Source organism: Plectropomus leopardus, chromosome 16 (genome assembly GCF_026936395.1).
Source record: "Plectropomus leopardus strain MGB_pleo_1.0 chromosome 16, ASM2693639v1, whole genome shotgun sequence".
Taxonomy (NCBI): domain Eukaryota; kingdom Metazoa; phylum Chordata; class Actinopteri; order Perciformes; family Serranidae; genus Plectropomus; species Plectropomus leopardus.
In genome coordinates this window covers 31,571,604-31,590,627 of record NC_142191.1, presented here as the reverse complement: position 1 = coordinate 31,590,627, position 19,024 = coordinate 31,571,604, and the positions used below count along the sequence as shown (strand labels likewise).

Below are 19,024 nucleotides of genomic sequence, written 5' to 3'. Positions count from 1 at the left end.
GCAGAGACAGAGGCTGGAGGAGAGGGGAGGGGGGGCATTCCCACGCTGCTGAATCCACAGACGAATCGGTGTGGACGTGCTGAGAAAACATCAGTCTGTCTGATTGTGTGTGTTTCTCTCAGTAATAGACCAGAAATACAAACCTCCAGCCATGTGGTTAAGCTTTAACAGGGACTCTGTTTCTGTGTAAATACCAGTGCTCATGCAAAACACTGTTGAAATAGTCTTTGCAGCTGAGTGACAAATGCCGCCGATTGCTTCTGTGCAGGGTCAAGCTGTGTTTTCCTCTGAATAGCAGACAGAAAATGTGATGAATGACAGACTTGGCTGATGTTCAGGAATTGATATGTGGGTCTGAGACAAAAGTGTCCAAACAACAAGTATGGCCTTAAAGGACAAGGCTGGTGATATTCTATATCTAGGATACTTAACTTGCTCTGCTTGGGGGCCACTTTTGCAAAATGAAATTGGCTAGGGGCCAGTTGCAGCAGTCCCACACATGTTGCTAGGATTTCGAGGACGTTTTGAGGATTTTAGGACATTACTAAGCTTTTAGGAGAAGTCTAGGATTTTCAGACGTTTCTAGGATTTTAGTAAATTTCTCTGATTTTGGTATGTTTCTAGGTCTTCAGGACATTTCTAGTATTTTAAGATGTTTCTAAGAATTTAGGTTGTTTCTAGGTTTTTGGATCATTTTTAGGATCTCTGAACGTTTTTAGGATATTAGGACATTTTTAGGATTTTATGACATTTTTAGGATTTAACGACATCACCTGTAAGGCGGTCTGTCGCAAATTTCAGTTGCATTTTTCATTTTTCAATCAACTTCTTAAATTAGCCTTTGATTATGTACTGGCCCGCCATCTAATTGCGTAGAAAAAAATTGGTGCAAGGCCAAACTTACTTGCCCTGAACAATAGACAACAATGGAGCTCTGTGACCCAGAAGAACAGTATGTGCCAGGCTACTTGTTTGTCTTTGGGCTATTTATGGGGCTTTTAATTAAACATAAGAAATGGTCACCAACCTTCAGACCTTGGTGGTAAAGCTTCTGCCATGGAAGAATTTAAACTTCATAATAGGCCTTCATAATGTGCAGATTTCTCTGGATTCTCTTAATCTTTTGATGATATTAAGAATTGTAGATGGTGAACTCTTCCTTGCATTTGTAGCCCAGCACAGTATCCATCCTTGCTTATGAACTGGGCCCTTTGAGGACGCTCCTTTGTACCTAATGGTGAAACTACCATCTTTTATAAGTACAGCCTGTTTACCTGTGGGAGGTTTAAAGAAACACACACACACAAAATCACATTCAGAAAAAAATCAATAGTTTATCAGTTTGAACATTAAATATCATCTTTGTACTGTATTTATTTGAAGGATTTTCAGATATTTTCATTCTGTTATTATCTATGTTTTACACAAATTCCCAAATTTTTATAACATGGGTTGTGATTAAGGTTTAAAGTTAGGCATGGCAGCTTTGAGTGATGGGTGGGTGTCGTCCCTTGACAAGTTGCTACAACACTGACAATGTTGGTTAGGTAGCATAAAGATGGTTTAATCCTAGATCCACAGAGTATAGGTGTAGCCATATGCTACTTCAGTGTGTTTTCAGTTGATGAAAGGTAATTGTAACATTTTGGTCACCTACAAAAGTCTGCTTCAGCATTTGGTTGTACTAAAAGCCCCCCTAAGGAGCTGATATTATTTTCATTATTTTTCAGTTGGTACATTTTGTGTTAATGGTTTTAAACTTGTTTTTTGTAAGCAAAAAGTAGCATTACTACTTTTAACCATAACTGTAAATGCACCATGCTAACGAAGCTAGCAGGTCTTATTTGGGTTAGCTTGTCCCAATTTCTGGCTCCAAAAATACAAGCTTGCAACAGCCAAAATGCCAAACTCGAGGCTTCAAAATGGGAGACCACAAAGCAATGGGTGATATCACGGCAGTTCTGTCCATACAGCCAAAGTTACAACTAATCAAAATACCGCAAATTAATTGACACAAAGAGGCACTGAAGGGTCTGGCAGGCCCAATTTGACTCATTAGCAATCCTTCTGCATCTGCTCTTTACATTGTGCAATGCTGCAACCATGATGGCAACACAACCACATGATGGGATGACGTTGCATGTGGTTATATTTAGGTGACAGATGCATATGGCAACCAATGCCAGGATGTCAACAAGCGCACATGCTGGCACTGATGGTTAGGAAAAGGGGAATGACCCAGCTAGAAATTTTTGGTTCTAAAAACATTCGTAGAATAATAATAGTAGTAATGTTTTCAGTGGCTTTTCTTCATGTTCCTTGAGTGTTGTTTTTAAATTTTGAGCAACATTCTCTATAAACATAAAAAAAAAAAAAGTTGTGTTTTTTTCAACATATATTTTATTAATTCATTAATCTCAGGCCTCAACAACAATTCTGAATGTTGCTTTGAAAATGTTCTCATAATGTAACATTGTGGGAGCTTTTTTTAAAAAAGAACATTCTATGATCTGTCAACTCTCAACATCCTCAGAATGTCACATCACATCTTAGTCAGCATTTAACCTTAAAGGAACATTATTTGAAAGGATAAACATCCTTAAAACGTTCTTTGAACATAATACGATACAATACAATACAATACTCTACGCTTTATTGAGCCCGTAGAGGAAATTTGTGTTGGACTCAGTGCTGCACAGATAATGCCTCCACACTTATAACAAAAAGCCTCCTTTTGCATCTGCATTAAAAACTGCTGCAGTGGCAGGTGAGAATACAGCCGGACAGAACTGGTTGCAATGTTGTTATACCCCAGAGGGTGGCAGGGCAGCACCTGTCGCGTTCACATGAGATACAGCATGATGGCATCAGGTTGAAATACTGCTGATAATGACGTGTGGGCCAGATTAGATTAGATTTTTAAAAAAAAAACAATATTGCAACTTGTAGGTAACATTAGCAAACAGGAAGCAAACACCGGACTCTTGTATGAAAGTCCAGGGTTTGTTGGCCCACACATCATACCGACAGTATTTGAACCTGCTGTATCACATACGGTTGCGGCAGATGCTGCCATCCAGCCATCCGTGAGGGTATAATATCCCAATTGGTTCTGTCCGGCTGTATTCTCACTTGACACTGTCCAATGGTATTTCATGCAGATGCAAAAGGTGGCTTTTAGGGTCTTAATCTTACACCAAAAGCGCTGCCAAAGTTACAGTATTTGATGACTAAGGACTAAGAGCAGGTGGTTACCACAGACGCTGACACATGAACCACTGAGATTTGATTAGTCATGGTGGTTGTGACAAGTCAGACTGCTTTGGATTCAAATGATAGTGAAAAAGTTTCCATGTTCAGTATAATATCTGCTGACCAGGAGACCAGTCTAGTGAGCAGTGACAGTGCGAGGTTTGTTTTTCTGGCGTATGGCCTGGTTTTATTCTGGTGCCTTAATAAAATTAGACCTATTAGGTTGCAAAATCCCAAATATCCTGTGAAATTAAATGTCAGTTGCCTCATTTCAGGACAATTCTGCATTCGCTGGTGGGTCTGTGTCAATATATAAAAACTGATGTAACCATGAATCATCCACGGGTTGTTGCATGTACATGTGGCCGGTTAATGAAACATACAACAAAACATCTGGAATATTCAACTGCTGCACGTGCAGCTACCCATTATAACAAAGACTTTTAGAAGTCTCTCTCTCCCTCTCTCTTTGACAGATATCTATTAAAAGCTGCTGCTGACGTCAAAAGTGTCCGCCATCTTTGACGAGAGCTGCACTGCCCCCCCCACACCCACCCCTCATTGAAGAAGAAGTGAGGAGGAATCAGCCGACGCGCAGTGCCTTTGCAGCATCCCGGTCATATATACAGAGAGAGGCTGCTATCGCTTAGCTGTTGATATACATTTCCTCCCATACTGACTGCGGGGCTCCGACAACAGGCACAGGTAAGACTGGAGATATTTTACACTCGAGTTTTAACATTTATCTTGCCGAAGCTGGCTGGTTTTTATGCGGTAAAGGAGCGAATGAAAACGTTGGATGACTGCTTGTTGAGTTATTTGCTTTGCTTTTAGGTTTGTTTGGTGGTATTTTTGTTAGTGGGGAGAGAAGGGTGATGGAAGGAGAGGAGGAAGGCAATGCGTGACTTCTCGAGTGATAAATCTGGAGCGCGCAGTGGGCTGCTGAGAGAATGGATGCGGTGTGCTATAATGCGTATATTCCATGTGGGCGTTTTCGGTGGTTCAGCACCTTGGACAGGGCGTATTTGTGGGGGTTTAGCACCTCGGACAGGGCATTTTTTTGGGGGGGGGGGTTCAGCACTTCGGACAGCGCTACAGTGGGGGAAAACAGAGGAGGTGAGCTGGGAGTCTCAGCAACTCGATGCTGTCTGAGTCCAGCATCTCTCCAGCCATTTTACAGCCGATGGTTTTCTTCCAAATTGGTGTCGTGGCTGACTGACTGAGAGCCTCGTTTCAGTCATCGGAGCTGAGACACGCAGCAGGTAGACTGCTGATGTCGCAGCAAGACGGTGAACAACAAGCATGACATCCAAGGGGTTAAAAATCAACGCTGATTGGAACATAGGCTGATTGCGGCGGTCTGATGAGGAGAATGTCATGTTATAGTAAACTGCGCCATGGTGGAGGAGTCGGTGGGAGGAGGGTAGCCGATATAAACAGGGGAGGGGGGGTAGATGCATGATCCAACTCCGTGAATGCGTCGCTTCTTTCCTTCCTTCCTTCCTTTCTTTCTTTCTGTCTTTCTCTAACGCAGTGTCTTTGCATCACAAATCCACGGCTCGTTGACGTGACGGAGGCATGAAGGGAGATCGAAAATATCCCGCTGGTGAAGGCGGGGGCGGGTAGGGGAGGGTTTCAGGCGGGTAATGGGGATGAAGAAGAGAGTCGGGGAGGACCGCGGTGAAACCCGCACTATGACAGCCTCGCTCCCCATCACCAACACCACCACCCCCTCAGGATCCATTCACCCAGCCAAATCACTGTCAATGAGCCCTGCACGCGCTGTCTGTCAATCACCCGTGGCGCACGATGCCCAGGTGCTAATTTGTACCCACATGCGCCAGCGTGTACCCGTTTTGAGTGCTGCATATATAGCCCAAGCCACGCACACACAACATAGGCTATATTGCAAAGACAAGAGTCCACGTAGACCCTATATTTCAGGGGCATGCAGGGTTGGACTAGGGTTAGGGTTTTCCTAATTGTCCCTGCATTTGCTGTGTAATGAAACTGATTTAACCCCTTCACTAGAAGACTAGGTGGATTCCTGCAGGTTATTGGCGCTCTCCGGTTGCCTTTGGGTATTAGAGGCACTATATAAAAAATGTGCCCTGCCTTAGGGGAGAAACACTCGATGTCTGGATTGTGTGTTGACGCCCCTGTGCTGCATGTCATGAGCAGACTGCTGCGAGAGGTACCCGAGCCTTGTGATGCACAAACAGAGATGATAGTTGGTTGTCCTGAGCTCTGACGATGCGGCAGATCAGATATGGGAGTCTGTTGGTTTGTGGCGCACCTGGAATTATTTTATATGAGCACACGTGGTGTTAAGCTTGGGTGATGGCAGATGCTGTCAGTGCATGCATGATGAAATGTTTGCCACTTGACTGTGCCATGAGGGTTACAATTACCAACAGATGTCCTCGCATTCCTTTAGTGTTTTTTTAAAGAAGAATAGCCTACATGCTTGAGCCACTGATGGCTGTGAGTTTATCACAATGGCACATTATAGCCCCCAGTGTACAGAGCGCACAGCAGAGCCCCCCCGCCATGGATGCTCCAGTTGCCATGACTGCTATACCATGTCGCGTTATGCGGCTTGCACTGTTTGGACTGCAGAGAGGGAGAGACAGAAACAGGGAGGGGGTGGTGATGTTTGGGGGGGAGGGGAGGGGTGTCAGGCCTTTACTGCACACACAGTGTGAAGGGGCTGCTGCTGCTGCTGCTGCTGGAGAAATGGTGACTCACGACACCATCACCATGCGCTGATTGTTTCTCAGAAACACTCTCGCCCTTTGTTCGTTTCACATGGCTGCTTTGACGCCTGCCTGCACCGTTCTGAGCTACAGCGAGTATGATCGATGCTTGTGATCACTGATGGTTGCGCAATGCGTGTTTTCGTGCAGGTGCAGGTTTCGTTTGTTTCCTTTTCACCAACATCTGTCTGTCTGATTCTAGCCAGTACTGATAATCAGCCGTAAGGACGCACAAAAAGACTGAGAAATGCAGACCAGCGTCGTGCTCTCTAGAGTTTTTATGGTTTAAAAGGTCCTTAACAGGCCCCACCACTCACCTCAAGTCTACATATGCATAAGCAACAACACACATTAACCTCATCCTGCAGCCACATTAACCTGGAGCGGCATCACTTTGCTTGTGTGCTTTCAGATATCTTTTACAAGTATTCAAACCTTTGAACCCTTTCAGAAACATAGGAGAAAAGACAATGGGCAACTTGGTAAGAAATATTCCGCAAATTGGAAGAAATTAGTAGATTTAGAAAATGATTTTAAAAAAAGGTCAGGGAGGATGTCTAGGGAAAAAAGAAAAAAACTAGGGAATAATATAGGTATTGCTAATTGTCTTAATAACATATTCGAAATCATGTTATTGAATTATTTTAATTTTTAAGCCCTTTTTGCAGGTCATTTTATTTTTACAAAAATCTTTTTCTTTTTTTTTGATTTATATATTTTTTTAAACTAATTTGCAGGTAATTTTCTTTTTCTTTTTACTCATGAATTGCCAATTTTAATTTTTAATTGTTTCTGTCAATGCTCATTGCTTTTACCCCATGTTTTTGAAAGAAATCCAGTCAGTTTGCTCATGTTTCAAAGGACTAACCCTCTCTCAAATGAAATGAAACAGACCATCACCTTTAACAGTTTTAGTTGGACCTTCTAGGTTGATCTTTGGCATTTCTCGAAGCGTCTGTCTGAGCTGCTTATCGGCTGAAGTCTTAGTATTTGTAGGCCGTCAGAAATTCTTCAAATCAAACACCTTCAGTATTGCTTCATCTTGTCACACTACACTCTTAGAAATAAAGGTTCCAAAAAGGTTCATCCTAAAGAGCTGAGGTTCTACCCAGAACCATTTGCTTATTAAGACTTTTTTTTTTGAAGGAGAAGAAAGGGTTCTTTGTAAAAGTGATTCTTTAATAACTAAGGCCTTGGTTAATGGAAGAGTGATCTATAGGTAATGTAGTCAATAGCTTTTTTAAGAGAACCTCTGGGTCGTGTCTAGATTAAACCCATGGAATATAAAAGGGTTCTCTGTAGAATTCATTGAGTAGGTTCCAAATAAAACCCTTGTATTATGACAGGGTTCTCAGTAGAACAGACTGGATGGGTTCAAGATGAAACCCTTGGACTATAAAAGAGGTCCCAGAAGAATCCATTTGGTAAGTTCTAGATGAAACCCTTTGAGCATGAGAAGTTCTCAGTAGAACCACCTAAGTGAGTTTTAGATGAAACCCTTGGACTATAAAAGGGTTCTTGAAGAATCCAGTGGGTAAGTTCTAGATGAAATGTGCAGATTATGAAAAGGTTCTCAATAAAGTCCCCTAAATGGGATTCTATATAACACAATGGAATTTGAATAAGAAGGTTAAGAGGTTTTTTGATAGAGCCTCCTGAGAGAGTTCTGGGTGGAACCATCATACCATAGAAGAGTTCTCTGTAGAACCTCTTGTAGCGGCTTCTGGGTGGAAACTTTAATAGGTGGTTCTAGGTATTACCCTTTATGTTGGGTTCTATGTAGATCCCTCAGATGGGGTTTCAGTTGGAATTCTCAATAAAAGGTTCTACAAGGAACCAAAAAGATTTCTCCTATGGGACAAGCCAAAGAATCCTATATGGCTCTCATTGGCAACTTCATTTCTAACGCCAACTACCCAGCGAGGCAGTCGCTGATCACAAAACGCTGTTTGGGCCTGAATCCAACCTCAGCGCAGGAGATACAAAACCATCATTCTTTGCTCAAGGGCACTTAAAAATGCCCTTGAGCAAAGACCCCTGCCTGGCTGCCTCTGCTGTGTAGCGCTGTGGATTGGGGGTGTGAGCTGAACGCCCTGCTGCGGTTTGTTACTCGCCGTCACGGTGCAGCTCAGATTTGAGCTGCATGACAAACAGAATCATCCTCGTGGATTCAGCAGAGCTTGTTCTGCAGCTGACGCAGTACTAACTGTGAGATGCCGCGGATAATAAACGCCACGTGCGAGTCCAGTATGCTGCTGTTTCTCCGTTTTTCTGTCCAGTGCTGTCCATTCTTGGTTCATAGTCCAGATTCTGAGGAGACACGGCTGTTCTGTGTGAGGAGGGGTGTGTCTGCGTCTCGGAGAACAGGCGTTATTTATTTTTCAGGATATTTTATCATTTCTGTGCAAAGTCACTCTGCCCTGGAAACTGTGGGGCAACTGAGATGGGAACTGGAGGATTGTAGATTTGAGGCATGGTGGTGCGCACACACACACACAAACAAATAAACAAACACACAAACAGAGGTCCAATTATAGTAGTAGAATATACAATAAAGACATGAATAAACCTGAGTTTAGACCAAAGCTTTTAATTTTATTCTAAAAATGATTACACAAGTTTTTGTGTGTAAAGAAAAAACAAAAAAAAAAAACATTGCATCGACACGTAAACTATTTATTAGTTAAATAATTGACTGTATATTGCAAAACTTACTTTAATAATGGATTTGAAATTCATGTTTAATTACATGCATCATATATGTATATATATTTACCCTTAAAGTTTGACATATGTGGAAAATTATTAATGGAATCTACAATATGCCCATATGAGAAAACCTTATATGAGAAAAGTCAAAGTTGAAATATATATTTGGAACAAATATATAAATATCAAGTATGTCCATACATGTAAAGTCATATTCCTTTATAAGTATTTCATATTATGAATGCATTTGCAGCCATATAACAGATTTTTGTATGGAAAGAAAAGACTTAAACTTTGTTTTTGACTGAACCATGTGGTCTTTTTCATCACAGTCTGACTTTAGCTTTGAAGAAACAAATATTACAGACACTTTAGCTTACACGTGATATGATATTTGTGGCAGATCCGATTTTTGAGAGCATTTGAAACAGAGCAAACTACAAATACAGCAAAAAATATTACAAAATACATGACACAACAAAAAAAGATTATATAAATCTACTGTATTAGGACCTTACAAGTTACCATAACACTCCATGCCTCAAAGGAAACATTGGACTTTTTGGGAAACAAGTTTATTGTAATTCTTGCTGAGGGTTACATAGCTTAGCTTAGACTGGAAACAGTGGGGAACCATTTGACATGTCTTCTCCTGGTGTATCAAAATCCAAAGTAAGAAAGTGGATTTTTGTTTGTTTTTTTTTTAAATTTTTTTTGACAGAGTGGCTAAGCCATGTTAGCTGTTTTCAGTCCTTAAACTAAGGTACTGTAACCAACTTCCTCTGGTAGCTTCATAGAGATAACTCTAAGTTTGAAACCTCAAGTTTGGAATTTGACCAACACCATCCTGGATCTGGATCCTTATTTGGACAAGAGGGCTGAGCTAACTCAATACTATCTGCTAGCTTGGTTAGCATGGTGCTACATGGTTAAAGTTGTTGGAGTGGCTCAGGGGTCGAGTGGGTTGGCCTCTAATTGGGAGGTCAGTGGTTCGATTCCTGGCTTGGCAAACTTTTCCTGTACATGAAACAGGAGAGCAGAGCTGTGACATAGAAGAAAAACAGCATAACGTCTGGAGTTACTTGAAGAAAAAGGCAGAAAGTGTTCATTTCTCCCCAGTGACTGTGAGATATATGAGAGCAATAGCTGAGCGGCAACAAAAATGGCAAGTCAGGGTGAAAGGCAGGGCTGAGCTTTGTGTCCAGTCAGCCCTCGTGGGATGACCTCTCGCTGTCTCTGAGACACTCTGAGAACAACAACGCAGAGACAAAATGGCTGCTGCCGAGGCCTCCGAGCTGTGACGAAGCACGGAGGAAGATTGTTGTGGTGCGTTGCTTTGCTCACCAGACCACATCATACAGTTTGACTGTTACAGGCGACATCTCTTTTCTTCTTTCAGACGCCTTTCACAAGTATTTCAAGCTTCGAACCCACAGCAAATTGGTGCAGTTTCTTTTAAAAACACAGGGGAAAGAAAAGGCAATGAGTGACTGGGTAAGAAATATCCCACAAATTGCAAGAAACTAGTAGATTTAGAAAATTATTTTTAAAAAGCTAGGGGAAATGGAAAAAAAGCTAGGGGTAAACTAAATGTATAATTTTCATAATTACTTCTTACTTAAAAAAAGAAAAAGCTTCTTTTCAATATTTTAACCAATTTTCAGGTAATTTCCTTGTCCTTTTAATTAATTTCTTGCTAAATTTTGGGTAGTTTCTGCTTTTGTTGCTCATTGCCCTTCTTCCCATGATTTTGAAAGAAACCAAGCCAACTTGCACTGGTTTCAAAGGGTTAAGTAAGCAGCAATAGTTGCTTATTTCAGTCGTTTTTAAGAGAAAGAGACAAAGTGTTATTGGTTTTATTTTTTATTTTTGGATGGAATGACGTGACTGCATTATGTAGGGGCGGTAAATGGTTCATAACAGAGGCAGGTCACAGATATGAGGAGCATACTGTAACCGTCGTGACTCTCTTCAGTGCTCGCACTAAAGCATGACTTCTCTAAATTTAGTTTCCTTTATCTTACCTCCGTTGTGCTCTCTCACAGAAGCGATATGACAGCTACAGAAAGTTCATTTCATCTCCCCAGTGATGCTCTCGCTTTAGAGCTTTTCTGGAACCAAAAATAATAATTAAAAAAAAAAAACTCCATCTTTTTACCTTTTAAAGGCACATTTCTGAGCGAGTTATGTGTGAAGCCGCTCCATGGCGCTGACAGCCACCGTCATCATTCTGCCATCTGTCCTCTCTGCCGCTCTCACAGGCTCACATTATCATTCTTTTGATTAATGGAGAGAATACAGGCCGCCAAAATGAAAGTGATGAGAAAGAGATGGAGTGAGAGAAGGGAGGGAGATGGAGAGACAGAAAGTGGAAACGTGGAGAATCAATATAAGCAGGAAAAATTTGCAAAATTCTTGCCAGGTGGAGTCGATTAAAGAAATGCTGCAAAAATAAATTGTTTATATAGAGAAAGTTAACCCTTTGAGACCTAGGCTAATTAATTTAATTGAATAATTTCTTTTTTCAAACACACAGGGAAAGGCAATGTAAACTTCAGAAGAAATCATCCAAAAATTAGCAAGAAATTATTATAAAGCACAAAAAATTACCTGAAATATTTCCCCCCAAAAAAAAACACAAAACAAAGAAAGTAAGTTTGAAAAAAACAAGCAAACAAACAAAAAGAAAAAACAACAACGAGGAAGTGACCTGAAAAAAACATCTTAAAAATTAAAGTAATTTTGTAAAAATATTTTTAAATAATTAGTCATGAATTATAGTTATTCTTACATTTTTCCCTAGTTTTTTGGGAAATTCAGTTTTCTAAATCTACTTATTTCTTGCATTTTTATCAAGTTACTCATTGCCTTCTTTTCCAGTGTTTTTTATAGCGAACCTTTTGAAATTGCCTTGATTTCTTTTAAAAATATGTCGAGAAGGCAATTAGTCAAAGACAAAAAGACATAGCCCAACCACCCCCCCATCCCCCACTCCTCAAAAAAGAATGGTAAAAAAAGTGTGTGTGTGTGTGTGTGTGTGTGTGTGTGTATTATCCCAATAACATAGAAAAAATTATGTCACCGAATTATACAATTTTTTTCAAGTACTTTTCCCAAGTCTAGTTTGTGAACGTTCTCTTTTCTTTTCCTTTTTTTTCTTTTTTCCTTCTCTTTTTCTTTCTTGCCTTTTTTTGACAAATTTCAGGTACATTTTTATGTTTAATGTTACAAAATTGCTATACATTTTAAAGCACTTTCTCAGGTAATTTCTGAACTTTCTTTCTTTCTTTCTTTCTTTTTTGCTAATTTTGGAGTACTTTTTTGTACTTTTTTGGTAATTTCCCACTAATATTGGTGAGAAAAATATTCCACAAATTGGAAGACATTAGTAGATTTCGATGCTAATTATCAAAATAACATTTGAAATTATGTTATAGAATTAATTCAATTTTTAAGCACTTTTTTCCAGGTAATTTCTTTAGGTAAAATCAAGATATATCAGAAATACCTTTGCTAATGTGTGCCCAATAATACGTTTTAGCTCTCAGATTTTACTATGAGCAAGCTAATATTTCAGAGTAGAGTCACTTGTATGTGTGTGTGCATAGAATATGATGATATGATACTCCATTTTAACATTGATCTTCAAACATATCACTTTCACAACTTTAGTGTGAACCATGCCTGTGCAGCTAAAGCTTCCATTTCCAGCATAAAAGAACGTATAGCCATCTTATTCCTGCATCAGCGAACCATAAAGTCACCAATTAATCTGCTCGGCTCGACATGAATACGCCCTCTGCCCCCTGCATTACATGGCAGTGTGTGCTCAGGTGCGGGCACAATGGCACTGTATCAGTCTTGTGCAAACATGACACAGTGTGGAGTGCACAGATGGTTTCATTGAGGGATCAGTGGAGTGTAATGTGGTGGGTTTTGGTGAAGCTGTTGCTGTAGGTCTGTGTGTTGGTAATTTATGATGCTGCAGTGCAGCTGACCAGGGCTGTTGCTGCAGGTCAGCCTCTGCAATGCTTCTATAGCAACCTCAAACAGAAGGGGCTGTAAAGGACAGAGAGGATATTTGACACATTGATTCAGGTTTTAACTGCATTATATAGAACACATTACAATGTCAGGACTGCATGCATTTAAGAGCCTAATGGCATGCATGGTGTGATGTATAATGCATCTGCTTTGCTTTGACTTTGTTTTTAGCCTTACAGTCGCTGCCTGTTGGCTTTCATTCTATAATTGATCATTTATTCTACTTAGAATGCATCCATAGCATACTAGCATTAATGTCAATGTATACAGTGTATGTAATATCTCAAAATGCCTTATGGGGAATACACAGTATCAATATTATTGATTTCTTTTGACTGACCTTCACACTAGGTGGTCAAAAATGCCCCCTGCAGCATTTAATGTAGACATTAAATTATATATATATAATTTATGTTTTTTTGTTGTTGTTTTTTTTAAGGCAACAAACGGCAAAATGTGCCTCTCTTTCAATGTTTCTACATAGTAAACTAAGCATTTTTGGATTTTGGACCAAATTCAGAATAAGACAATAGGCTTGGGCCGTATCACAGTATTATGGTATAGCAGCATATTCAGATATCTGTCATAAATACAGGTGCTCCTCTTTCTGTTAAACTCATTGTAATAGTGCACAGCATGCACCACCCGTGGTGCTGCCTAGCGGCTGACACGCATGGGAGCTCGTTTGTGTGTGGTTTGCCCGTTTTGTTTGATTTTTGTTTCATCACCACTGGAGCTTAGTCTCCGGTCTCGACTGGTGGAACAGGAGGCTGAGCTGAAAGACACAGCGACACCTAGCGGTGGAGGGAGAAGTTACAGGACTGTAGACAGCCGGTGGCCAGCAGGCAGAGAGAGAATGCTGGGAATAACAGCATGTTTTTACATCTAACTTGGTGAATTTAGGATTTATTTGGACTAAACTAGAGTTTGTGATTGTTGGAACAGTCGACTTACTATCTAGAATGCTAACAAGAGTAACCAAGACGGATAGCATGAGTTTTATTTAGTTTCCTTTGAGTTTGAATGAAGTGTGTTTTATGATGAGTTAACAAGGCAATTAAGCCTCATCAGTCTACTGTGACAGAGAGAAAGTTAAATACAAAAACGTGTACAGTTGTATTCCTCAGTTTAATAAGAGAAATAGGTGTGAGAAATTTACTTTTATCAACATTTTGAGGGTTTCTATTGTGTATTTATTAGTCTGAAAGACTGAAACTAAGTAGCACATTCGCCGTTGAGGGTGTGTTAGCACACACCAAGTGAAAACAGTTTTTCCATACGCTGGTGAATTTTGAAATCTGGCTCTATTTACTTTCATAACATGTCTATGCTCAGACTATTGGAGAGAAAATATGAGCAAATTTGTTTGTATTTAATTTGATAAAGTGTTTCCATTGCAGTTTTGCGAAATGTGGCTTTTTGGAATCACTGGAAACGACACCTCATGTGAGCATAAAAACTTTTTTTGCGATAAATGGGACTTTTTTCGAAATGGACATGTTTCCATTATGTTTTTTTTTAAAATGTTTTTCTTGGTTTATTTGACAGAAACAATGCAATGAACATAGTAACAAGTTCAAGAACAACGTTGTTATGTCCTCAGTTTCAATAGCGCAATTTGCCAACACCCCTCAGCCCAGTGCTCAGAACCTCCCTCCCCAGAGACACGTTTATTACCTTGAGGCTATCACAGGTGACATTTGGCAAGCAAAGCATGTAGGGAGGGGTGCTTACAGGCTGTCAGTAAAACTGAAAAGAGAAAGAGTGGTTTCAGACGGGGGGTGGCTGCAGCTCGGATGAACATATGACCAACAATTAACCAGGCAATTTCTGTACAGGCCTCTGCAGCCTGTTCCAAATAAGAAGCACAACCTCTCATGTTTAACGATGCTTTAAATGTCAGGATGGAGAGATAAGACGGCTCTCTGGGTGAAAAATGCAGCAGATGTCCTTTTTAATATCTGCCTGTTCACACAAACGCAAAATTCCTGATGTTTTGGTGATGCTATATGGAGAACTGAAACTGATAAAATCAAAAATAAATAACTTTTTGCCTGTTGGTTGATTGCCATCCTCATGGCCTGCCCCCTCATTTTGCGTAATGAGGTGAAAATGCATGTGTAAATGTCAGTGGAAAAGAGGGAGGTAAATACGTCTGAGGAAATAAATGGAGGGGGACTTAAATAGGGAAAATAATACATAAATAAATCCAGAAACGATTACACAAATAAATAAATGAATAAATTAAATAAATGAATGAATAAATATGTGAAATGTAAAATAAAATGGGAAGTTTATATGCAAAGTGGAAAATGATACATAAAAAAATAGGCAAATAAATATGAAAATGAATAAACTGATAAATAAAATGGAAAAATAAATGGGAAATTAAATAAATATTGTCATTTTTGGCAGTCATTTATTTATTGACACGTATTTATTTATTTATTTTTTGATTTTGTCAGTTTCAGTCCTTCATAATGCTACTGTAACACATCGTTAAGGCCTAATCTGACGTCTTTGATTCGTCCTTTGGTCAGCTGTTTAAGTGAATTTGTACAGTTGGGGATGATGACACAAGAAGAAAGAATTCCATTCAGTGATCCTGAGATTTATTTCACTGTCGAACAGTAAATGAGTCTGTTCTTCAGCCTCGGCCACGGGCCTTGGTCGCCAGGCCACTGCAGTGCCACACAAGAGCCTGTTCAATATCTGAGAGGTCATAAAAACAAAGACATTAAAAAGCAATTAGGTGCAGCCAGAGGATGAGAAATACCTTCTGACAGAATACGCTCATCGTAAAAATACCTCATTTCGCTTCTGCTGCTGTCTTTATCTGCTCCAGAAGAACTGTAGTATATATAGTTAAGTTTTGTGAATATGGAATATGCTTAATTAACATTTTATCTGTATGTAGTACAAATGATATCAATGTTTTTTAATGAGACACCTGGACATTTAGACTTTTTTTCTGGTGACCAAACCAGGTATTTTTTAACAAGACGTCGGGTTATTTAGGAGACATTTTTTTATAAACAAAACCAGGTATTTTTAATGAGACATCAGGACATTTAGCAGGTGTTTTTCAGGTGATAAATCCAGGTGTTCTAAATGAGACATCTGGAAATTTGGCAGTTTCGAGTAAGAATTCAGGAAATTCAGTAGATGTTTGCTAGTGACAAAAGCGGGTATTTTTAATGAGAAATCAGAATATTTAGCAGGCGTCTTTCTGGTGACAAATCCAGGTATTTTTAACAAAATGTTGAGACATTCAGGGCAGTACATGAGTAAAAATACCTAATTACCTTCCATCACTGCCTGTTAGCAACCACCTTTTTTATAGTCATAGCTTGTAGGTTCACAGCGGGTTATTTACTGACGTATTTTATGTCCTACAAAAGAACGTAAAAGCCAGTTTGTGTTAACCACAGACCTTATTTCAGGCTTCTAACCAAAAACTTACTTAAAAATACCCCTTTGACTTTAACAGGAGGGAAACGAAGGTGCTGAAATGCATTTTCAGATTTTAGGACTCATTTCCGCACCACTATATACAAAGTCAGCAATGATTGTTTGCCCATCTGGAGTGACCAGGACTAAACTGCTCTGTCACTGTGCTGAATACTGATTTACAGCCTTATTTCCTTATTTTTATTTTGTTTACTTTCTTTTCTTCACTTCTTTGTACAGAACAGCTGCATCAAATAAGCACTTCAGTCTGCACCACTGAGATGCTCTTGTCTCTCCGTCTATTGTCCCCTCTGCTGTGCTCGTCCCTTGTTTCCACGGAGCAGGGCGCTGGCTGATAAGGAGCCATGCAGCAGGAGAGGTGCTGCACGATAACTGGCCAACTGCACAGCAGTTTTTACACCCTTTATTGTCCTCACCAAGAAAAAAAAAGAGAGAATTTCTCATTTTATGAGAAAGAGAAAAAGACGTAATACTATGAGAATTAAGACATAATTCATTGATTATAAACTTGTGCTATTTCAAGAAAAAGAGATTATAAACATATTACGAGAAAAGGTCATTATTTAATCAGAATAAAGTTATGCTATTTAAAAAATATGTCATAACATTACAAGAAAAAGATTCAACTTAATGAAAATAAAGTCATACTATTTCAAGAAAAAAATGTGATATGAGAAAAAGACGCAATTAAAGAAGAATTAAGTTGTACTATTTGAAGAAAAAACACATTAGAAGAATAAAATCATAATTTAATGCGAATTATGCAAAAGTTTTACTATTTCAATAAGAGGTACTATTATGATAATACAGTTGAAATGTAATGAAAATAAAGTGGTACTATTTCAAGAAAAAAACATAATATGAGATTATGTAATTTAACAAGACAAAAGTCATACCCTTTTATTTTAAGGAAAAGACATGTCGAGTAAAAGAGAAAGTGAAGTTTCGAGAATAAAGTTGTAATTTAATAAGACTCAAGTCATAGTCAAGTAATATTACTAAAAAAGTTGTAACTTAATGAGAATGTAGTCCTATTATTTCAAGAAAATATGTCATAGTATGGGAAAAAGTCATAACTGAATGAGAATAAAGGTGTACTATTTTAAGAAAAAGATGTAATATTTAAGACAAATGTCAAAATTATTAAGAATGAAGTTGTAATAGTTCAAAGAAAAGATGTAATCTTGGGAATAAGTCCTAATTTATTAAGAACAAAGACACTGTACTGTTTTAAGAAATAGATTAAATTTAACAAGAATAAAGTTGTAATATAATGAGAATAAAGTTGTACTATTTCAAGAAAGAAACGTAAAATTACCGGACAGATGTCATAATAAAATAATAAATAATAATAATAACAATAATAAAATAATCGAGAATCAAGTCATACTTTTTTAAGAAAAAAATGTAATATTATGAGAAAAAATAATAATAAATAAAGTATTATTTTAAATAAAAGAGGTAATATTACAAAAAAAGTTGTAACTTGATGAAAATAAATGTGCACTATTTGAAGAAAAAGATGTAATATTATGAGAGAAAGTCATAATTTAATGAGAATAAATGTGCGCTATTTGAAGAAAAGATGTAATATTAAGAGAATAAAGTCATAATTTAACATACACACACACACGGGCCATCATCGGGGTGTTCAGAGTGAGTGACTCTGGAGCAGCTGAGTTTATGAGACGAGGTGTGTGACTGTAACTTCTGTCGTACCACAACACACTGACTTTCCACAATGATGAAAAACTGATCAAAACCTGCAACAGTGTCTTAAAGCACCATTTACAGTACCAACAGCTGACTTCTCTGCGCTGCTTTAAATAGCATGGTGAACTGCCACAGGCACAGATTGTCTTGTATGATTTACTCATGTGTTGTATAACAGGCCCTGTAGGATGCTATGAAGTGATTACGTTTGTATCTCCGTACATGGCGAGCACAGTATGTGGGGTCCTCACCTACCCAGTGGTTATGGCGTTGATTATACAGTAGAGAATTTATTCATCCGTGCCTCCATAATCTGAAGCTGTCTCTCAGTGTTATTCCTGCCGAGCGTGAAAGACTTCTTCGGCCTCTATCCTCATTTAAAATCCTCCGAAACAGAACGACAAAAAAAAAAAAAAAAAAATCAGTCATAAAACATAATGTTTCAGGCAAATGTTCTGTCAAGACACCATGATGTTATCTTGCCGGCTTGCCGCGAGGACTGATGATCATTACTCAGCCTCTATGAGCAATAATCATCACTCTAATGCTGAATGTTTATATCCAGATACTATATTTTGAAAAAATGCATTGTTTCTCATTTACTGTAATGCAAATATGCAGATGGATTCATGGACTGTATGCAGATCTGGTTTTCTCATGTGCGTTTATGCAAATAGTTTGTCATTTTTTTGGCTGATGGTCTTTATTTGTTTTTCTTAACATACTGTTCTTTTTAGGGACACAGTTAATGATTGTTGTCATTATCAATTAACCCTTTGAAGTCTGGATTGACATCAGTTTTCTTGCGCTGACGGCTTTTTGCAAGTTTGAGATAATCAGTTTGGTTTCTTTAGAAATCACGAGGGGAAAAAACAACAACTTTGCATTTCAAATAATTTAAAAAATGACTAAAAGGTGACAAGAAAAAAAAGAGGGGAGGATTGTTACAAAATTATCTGAAATTTTGAGGATTTTATATTTAAAATTATGTTACAGGAAGAAGTACAATAAATAAAATAAAAAATTAAATTAATATTTTTTCAGAAAGTTTTAACTTCATTTTCTTCACTTTTGCAATT

At 38.6% G+C, this 19,024-nt stretch overlaps 2 protein-coding genes across 2 annotated transcripts in view; both read left to right on the top strand.

Moving 5' to 3' along the window:
• ankef1a (ankyrin repeat and EF-hand domain containing 1a) overlaps window positions 1–3,950 on the top strand; it is a 49,457-nt gene extending 45,507 nt beyond the window's left edge. Inside the window, exon 13 of the transcript XR_015779063.1 lies at window positions 3,729–3,950. The gene's annotated coding sequence lies outside the window, so the exon portion shown is untranslated. The remainder of the gene's footprint in view (window positions 1–3,728) is intronic.
• The window catches only part of snap25a (synaptosome associated protein 25a), a 52,536-nt gene continuing 37,317 nt past the window's right edge, over window positions 3,806–19,024 (top strand). Inside the window, exon 1 of the mRNA XM_042503251.2 lies at window positions 3,806–3,957. The gene's annotated coding sequence lies outside the window, so the exon portion shown is untranslated. The remainder of the gene's footprint in view (window positions 3,958–19,024) is intronic.